Source organism: Schistocerca serialis, chromosome 1 (assembly GCF_023864345.2).
Source record: "Schistocerca serialis cubense isolate TAMUIC-IGC-003099 chromosome 1, iqSchSeri2.2, whole genome shotgun sequence".
NCBI classification, from domain to species: Eukaryota; Metazoa; Arthropoda; class Insecta; order Orthoptera; family Acrididae; genus Schistocerca; species Schistocerca serialis.
In genome coordinates, this window is record NC_064638.1 from 657,875,387 (window position 1) to 657,884,346 (window position 8,960).

An 8,960-nucleotide genomic window follows, 5' to 3' on the forward strand; every position below is an offset into this window, starting at 1 on the left:
ACAAGAAAGTAGCAACATCAGAAGACTCGTACGTACTCCAGGAGGACCTGCAGAGGATTAATGCATGGTGCGACAGCTGGCAGCTTTCCCTAAACGTAGATAAATGTAATATAATGCGCATACATAGGGGCAGAAATCCATTCCAGTACGATTATGCCATAGGTGGTAAATCATTGGAAGCGGTAACGACCGTAAAATACTTAGGAGTTACTATCCGGAGCGATCTGAAGTGGAATGATCACATAAAACAAATAGTGGGAAAAGCAGGCGCCAGGTTGAGATTCATAGGAAGAATTCTAAGAAAATGTGACTCATCGACGAAAGAAGTAGCTTACAAAACGCTTGTTCGTCCGATTCTTGAGTATTGCTCATCAGTATGGGACCCTTACCAGGTTGGATTAATAGAAGAGATAGACATGATCCAGCGAAAAGCAGCGCGATTCGTCATGGGGACATTTAGTCAGCGCGAGAGCGTTACGGAGATGCTGAACAAGCTCCAGTGGCGGACACTTCAAGAAAGGCGTTACGCAATACGGAGAGGTTTATTATCGAAATTACGAGAGAGCACATTCCGGGAAGAGATGGGCAACATATTACTACCGCCCACATATATCTCGCGTAATGATCACAACGAAAAGATCCGAGAAATTAGAGCAAATACGGAGACTTACAAGCAGTCGTTCTTCCCACGCACAATTCGTGAATGGAACAAGGAAGGGGGGATCAGATAGTGGTACAATAAGTACCCTCCGCCACACACCGTAAGGTGGCTCGCGGAGTATAGATGTAGATGTAGATGTAGATGTAGACTTTCGAAATTACGTCCTCTGGGTGCCTGATGTAGCAACAAATGATAAGGGTGGAATTTATACTGATGCGAGATGTGAATGACACACCTCCTTATGATCCCTCATTCCTTGGCAATATGCCGCATTCCACGATTCCCCATATAAAGTAACATGTCTCGCTGCTCCTCATTGGTGTACATATCTGCATGCGAGGAATTTTGAAGCAGAAATGGCCCATCGACAGACGACAAAGTTCCTGTTAGTTCTGGAGTGCAGATACGTAAGCAGTCGAAAGGCTCTGTCATAGTCGTATTTACAACGGAAATGCCGCCAACCTACCTTTCAATTTTAGAATATTTCTAGGGTTGTTTGCAAAGAGTTTTAACCTCAACGTTAATAAGGCGTATATCACTGTGCACATCTTTTCAAGCGCTTTCGGATGCCGTTAAAAATCATTCATTCCACTTCAAAAATCATGGTTGCTTCAATATCTCGATCGATAGAAGAGTTAAGACTTTTTATCACACACCAAAGTACATGCCTCTTAACGTACAGTAATCTGCCGGAAATCTCGTTTTGATATCTGGAAATGTTTCGAAACAAAAGCTGTTTTACGTCATCCTGTAAACTCATTTCCAAACAAACATAGTTAGCAGGTCGCTGAAATAACTTAATCTTATTAGAAGTTACTAACATGGCGACAGCAAGGTGCTTTCGTCTTGAGAAAACTCAGTTTCATGTGCCACGAGCTATTGTCACGGAATGGCAGCATAAACAAGAGAAATACGTAGCAAAATCGTTGCAGGTCGGTGAGAAACCGGGAAACAGACTCATTTCGGTAGAAAAACGTAAAAACCGAACCCGCACGAACAGCTCTCGTCGAGCTGCACCACGCGCGTATGAGGTAACACCCTTTTCACTTCGGGAACGGTTCCAGATATCGGAAAGACATTTTCGGACATTATAGTACGCTAAGGGCCATGTACTTTGGTATGTGGTAGTATGTCGTAACTCTTATCAATCAAGATAAGGAAGAAAACACACACGCACAAAATATTAAGACCACCCGAGAAAACTCATAAAAGAGAAGAAGACAAATAAACGAAGAGTATAATTCTTCATAGCTTTTTAGTATAAATATCAACCTCAGTGTCTACGAGCATTTAGTGTTCTCTCTTGTTACTGTAGTTCGAATAACTCTTTCCGGCTACGATCGCTATGTTAGTCTGGTTTTTGTTCCATTTCGTTTTGCATGCAGACACTCATAAATGGTCTCGTGCTGCAACTCTTCCCAGAATTGTTACCGTGTCGTAAATGCCTTTCTAACGACGTTTGGAGCAGTACAGACATCTTGGCTTACTCGTAGGACATCTGTTTTCCAGTGTTGAATCGTGTCGACACTCTTTATTCCTTGGTGAATTTGTACAAACGTTTATGCACATTGACGTGAGTCCATCCTAATATGTTGTTGATGGAATGGGTGTCTTTGTAACATTTACGAACCAATTGTTTTAATGTTCTATCTCTCGTGGCATTACTTCCGGAACATCCTAGGACAATATGGTCTACATCTTCTTCGTCTCCGAATATGTAGTTAATCAGACGCAGTAGATTTAGGTATTTTTTTGTTTGTTTAAAATGACTGTGATTCACTGTTGCTGAAGTTGCTTAAAATAATTCCCTTGGGACTGTTTGCTTGGTGGAGCAGAGGAAGAGAGGAAGGAGAATTGAAGTTAAACATATCATCGACAGCGAGATGATCAGAGATGGAGCAAATAGACTGAATGGGGAGGAAGTCTGAGAAAGTCGGAGGAAATCAAAGGAATAACGGAACATCTAAATCTTGAAGGACGGACAAGGATTTGAACCACTGTCGTCCCGAATTCGAGTCATGTGTCTTACTATTACGTCACCTCGATGGGGCGGGTGAAAAAATTAGTATTACATATCACAGGGTGTCTTACTCAACATAGTGTACTTATGTTGGTACATCTCGTTCTTCATTCTTCGTCCCACATTATTCGCATCATCACACCCAGCGACTCGTTCTGATTGCAGCTGAATTATTGATATTGCTCTGAGTTACGTATTTCAGTAACATTCGAAATTTGTAACCTGTAAACATTCTTTCGCGATGAACGTGCTTTGGACCCTATCACAGGAGAAAGACTAACATTCCTCTGATACTTCCGAGTATGTCGTAATACAGAGACCATCAACCGAAAATCTAACATGTAAAACTGCGGCAGCTTAATGAAGCTGCTGAACAGTCGTAGCTCAGGCACAGGAAAATTCCTCTCTCCGAAAAATATCTGTTGGTAAAAATGTTTAAAATTACTGCTGGCGGACACAGATATATTCCTTTCATTAGCGGCCTCAGAGATTATTGCCGTATTCCAGCCAACAAGCGAGCTGGGCCCGCAGCTTATCCGACCTATGTATGCGATTATACGGTCTCTGTTCTCGTAACCAGCGCAAAATAAACACCAGCACGTGACCTCCGTGGCGCTGTAAAGCACGCCGGCGTGTTTGCTCTCGCCGGCCGCTGCGTTTCTGCGTCTACTCGCGCTTTTTATAATCCCAAACAAAGTGAAAACAGCGACACAGTAAACACGGGGAGAACCCGCAGCCCCAAGTTGTTAGCGGCGGGCAGCGGCGTCAAGTTACAGCCCGAGGGCTTCTCTGTGCTACGACCCAACTTCCAGCGGATGTCTAGCAACATTATACGCACGTTTATGTTGCTTCTGAACCGAAGCGGAAGTACGCGGTCGTAAAAATAAATGGGTTTCCTTCAGTACTGCTATACGTTCCGCGCTGTGAAACAGCGTCTCTGCACTAAACTAGGAGAACCATTACGGCTGTCGTCACTTGAAGTCTCGCGCATCGTGTTCTTAATGACTGTAGGGAAGAGCAGTAGAAGTGATTCGACTAGAAGTACATGTTTCTTCGAAGGTTGGCTGCTTTTTCAGGAAGCGTGGTGACAATGATGCAGATCTTATTATGGTGTCATTTTTCAATAAAACATATGTTTTTCACACGTCTCAGGAACATCACCGACTTGTATGGCACAAAGCGCAGTGCGCCATCGTACGAGAGAAGGATGTGGTCAAACCTTGATCGAGTATACATGCTGGATTAGCGCTCATTGATTTTGCACACTCTGTGGATTTTAGGCGTTTTTCCACATTCGTCTCGGGACACACCAATCAGACACTAATATGCGTCTCATGAAATCCGATACGCAAACTCCTGAAATACTAACGCTGCTGCTGTTGTCTTCACTACTGATCTGCCGGCTTGCATAGACCATATAAATGGTGAACAAGTAGCTTTCAATAAGTAATGCAAAGCATTTCTTTCTGAAAGCAGGTTTGTTAATTTCAGGATTCCAATATCCCATGTCATTCCATTTTCTTCTGGCTACGAAGCCCTATTTATCAACAAAATCTCCGTTCAATGCGACAGCCTTGTGTCCTCTTAGTGTGAGGTCCTGTATACCCTCGTGGTACAACTGTACTTGTTTTTACTAAAAATGGAACTCCTCCAGCTGTACTTAAGATTTTATATTTATTTGGCTACTAGTTTCGACGTTGCGTCAACGCCATCTTCAGGTCGTATATAACACACCATACATAAAACAAACAAAGTGAGACGTCTGTAGTCTGTGAGCTATTGTACAAAGTAAATATATTATAAACATATTATATAAAAGATGAATTCATTAATTTCGTTCATTTTCACTAAGATGCAGTTTCCCTTGACATTAGCAATTTATATGGTACAAACAAGTACAAATGACGTTAAATACACGCGGTTATTGCCGTTATAGATCAATACCAGACAACTGAATAAAAATGGGGGTGTATTTAAGTCTGGGTGACCTGCTGTCACTCTTAGAGATAATAATATAGGCATGAAACACTACTAAAATTGTGTTAAAAGCGAATAATAATACCGTAAACCCTTCTTTGTGTGCACAGTTTAACTAACAGAAAGAAAAATATGCATTGCCAATCAGACATATGTAGGGTATGATTCCATTGTTTATAAACAGTGGAAGGTGGGAAAGGTGGAAAGGAGCTACGTTTGCATAACACTGTATCGTCATCACTATAAAATAACAAAGTGAAACAGGTAACTGAAACAACGTCATTCATAACGATACGAAACACAACTGACGAGGAACTGGAAGCATGGTATGGAACCCAGATAATATGTTAAAAGGTAGTCAATGGTATAAAATAAATACATATGAGTCAATTCATTAAGCTATTCATTCCAACAAGAGAAATGTAAAAAATGGTTCAAATGGCTCTGAGCACTATGCGACTTAACTTCTGAGGTCATCAGTCGCCTAGAACTTAGAACTAATTAAACCTAACTAACCTAAGGACATCACACACATCCATGCCCGACGCAGTATTCGAACCTGCGACCGTAGCGGTCGCTCGGTTCCAGACTGTAGCGCCTAGAACCACACGGTCACTCCGGCCGGTGAGAAATGTAAGCTTACATGCCACCAAAATGTACCATTTCACTGTCGGTGCCTCATTTAAGGCCGTAACCTAGGTCTAAGGTAATCTGATTCTAATATGCTCGTATTAGTAAAAGAACGCTCAAGTTCATAATAATGCTCCAAACAGAAGTAAACAGGGTATTGTCAATCAAAACAGTTGGTCACATATGTAAAATACTTGTAGTTCCTCTAATAACTCTTTACTAAAGAAGAGTACACAGTAAGGTATACAAAGTATAGCTCTCGTATTTTTATACGTAATCTAGTAAAGTGTTGACATAAGTTAACAACAATCATTGAAACGCCCAATCTCCCACTTACTTGGACGACTAAAGTCTAACATTTATATCAAAACTATACCATATGTACTCACTCATTTCTCCTATCCTTATAAACCTGTTCTTGCATAAAATTACTAGTTTAAATATATTGACTATCTATTCATTTACGAGAACAATTATGAGAGTGGGGGGTGAAACTATAGTGAATAAAAGGCCCATCAAATGAATAGGATAAAACTGGATTATAGCACTTACTCGTATAAACGAAAGATGATAATGTGTCAAAGTATAGATTCTGTCTGAGGAAGGCTTCTTCTTTTACCGAAGTGACAATATGGTGACTTCCGTAGTATACAGGGTTACTACAAATGATTGAAGCGATTTCACAACTCTACAATAACTTTATTACTTGAGATATTTTCACAATGCTTTGCACACACATACAAAAACTCAAAAAGTTTTTTTAGGCATTCACAAATGTTCGATATGTGCCCCTTTAGTGATTCGGCAGACATCAAGCCGATAATCAAGTTTCTCCCACACTCGGCGCAGCATGTCCCCATCAATGAGTTCGAAAGCATCGTTGATGCGAGCTCGCAGTTCTGGCACGTTTCTTGGTAGAGGAGCTTTAAACACTTCACCATTAAGAAAAAATGTTGCTTCATCACTGAAAACAAGTTTCCATGAGCTGTTGCAACCGCGCCGAAAATTCAAAGCGTTTGGCATTGTCATTAGATGTCAGGGCTTGTAGCAATTGTAAACGGTAAGGCTTCTGCTTTAGCCTTTTCCGTAATATTTTCCAAACCGTCGGCTGTGGTACGTTTAGCTCCCTGCTTGCTTTATTCGTCGACTTCCGCGGGCTAAGCGTGAAACTTGCCCGCACGCGTTCAACCGTTTCTTCGCTCACTGCAGGCCGACCCGTTGACTTCCCCTTACAGAGGCATCCAGAAGCTTTAAACTGCGCATACCATCGCCGAATGGAGTTAGCAGTTGGTGGATCTTTGTTGAAATTCGTCCTGAAGTGTTGTTGCACTGTTATGACTGACTGATGTGAGTGCATTTCAAGCACGACATACGCTTTCTCGGCTCCTGTCGCCATTTTGTCTCACTGCACTCTCGAGCGCTCTGGCGGCAGAAACCTGAAGTGCGGCTTCAGCTGAACAAAACTTTATGAGTTTTTCTACGTATCTGTAGTGTGTCGTGACCATATGTCAATGAATGCAGCTACAGTGAATTTATGAAATCGCTTCAATCATTTGTAATAGCCCTGTATATAAACGAGTACAGAAACATGAACTACTTGTCTTGTACTCAATACTAAACGGAAATATCTTCACACCAGGGGATTCAATCCAAATATACGAGATTCGGCACAATCTAGAGCCAAATTCCCACATATAACTCTACTGGTTGGCGTCGGAGCCAACGTCTTTCAGCAACAATAACCTCCCCATCATCTATTTACTGCTTTCAGCAGAGTGCATCCCTCATTGGGCCAAACAGATGGAATGAGTTAAAGAGCGAGACCCGGACTGTAGAGTAGATGAGGAAGAACAGTGCAATGAAGTTTTGCAAACAGCTCACGGGCGTGCAGGCATGTGGGTCCTTGCGTTTTCATAGACAAGCAAACATTAGTTTGCATTTTTGTGACAAACAAAACTGAAGTCGTTTGTTCAATTTAGTCAGGGCAGCATAGTACACTTCAGACCAGATCGTTGCACCCTGATGGGGGACATCAAACAGAAAACCCCTTGAGAGTCCCAGAAGGACGTCGCCACGACTTTATACCGGCTCAGTGTACGGCTTTGACTTTTTCTTTCGAGGAGAGGTGGCGTGGCAGCACTCCATGGCTTTCCGTCTTGTATTCGATTCGAAGTGGTGAACGCATGTTTCACCACCTGTGACAATGTTCGCCAAAAAAATTTCACGCTCAGCCTCATATCGCGTAAATAATTACACACACATTTCTCTTCGTTGCTCAGTCGGCGAGCAACCCAGCGGGCACACACTCCAACCGGTGGACAAGTGTGTCAGCACTACCAATAGAGACGTCCAGTTGTGCAGAGAGATAGTTGATTGTGATCAGTCGATCACTTCGAATGAGAGTGTCCGCACGTTCCGAGTTACAGCTGTGCGCGGCCACGCGGGATATCGTACAGGTTTGCGCTGCCTTGGTGTGATAATGAAAGACGCCCCACCCAACAACTCATCATGCCACGTCTCCGTAGGCATTCTGTGAGTGCCTGTGATTATCTGCGATGCTCTGGCTTCCCTCAAAAAAACTGAATGACAGCTCTCTGCTTGGAACGCACCCGCGTTACGGACGCCTTTTTGAAGGCTGCACATTTATAGCGTCTGCACTTATGGGAACTTCATGAAACTATGGGATGTGAAGCGGGAGTATTCCGCTAAATCCAACAACAAACTCCGCATTTTTGCATTCGAAATCGGCAGAGAGAAAAAAATGTATTGCATTAGTTACTGAACGCTCCTCGTATCATAATTGATACCGAAAATCTGACACAGGTAAAACTGCAAATACGCTACAGTAGACATGGCTCCGTAAGCGAATCAGCCGCGCGGAGTGGCCCCACGGTTAGAGGCGTCATGTCACCGATTGCGCGGCCCCTCCCGCAGGAGATTCGAGTCCTCCCTCGTGCATGGGTGTGTGTGTTGATCTTCGCATAAGTTAGTTTAAGTACAATGTATGCCTAGGGACCGATGACCTCAGCGGGTTTGGTCCCATAGGAATTCACACACATGTAAACGAACCGTCTGAGAGATAATCGCTAACATGCCTCCAAGTACCGTCGCTGACTTCGGTATGAAATGTTGTCCAAGTTAGCACACATGCATGTGAAACGTAAACTTTTTTCTCCCACAGCCTACCTTAACAAACGACGTACTATTGGCGCATAGCTTTAAAAGTTACCTTTTGCTTATCACTCACACCTTTTAAAACGAGAAATGTATTTCAAGGGTCGTCCTCACATATGACTACCATACTGGACACTACTCTGTAATTTGTTACAAATTACTTTAAAACTTCTGGTGCATATCGTAGATAGTACAATTATCTGTTCCAGTATTTCAACCGTATCAACTGGAATGCTATAAGCTTCAAATAGACAGAAAAATAAAGTGGACTGAGGTCGGACGAACTTAGACAAAGGTCGGCTCAGCCTCTCCATCTTGAACTACACGTGCGCATTAGATCTCGTCTTACATCAGCAGCAAAATATGGCGGTACTGCATCATCTTTCCTCCACACTCCGCATCCAACATCCAAGGGCGCAATTTGGTCAGGATGCCCTGCAGGGTTCATGATGTCACTTCCCCTCCATCACTACTTCAGACATTAGGCAAGTTCGTGTT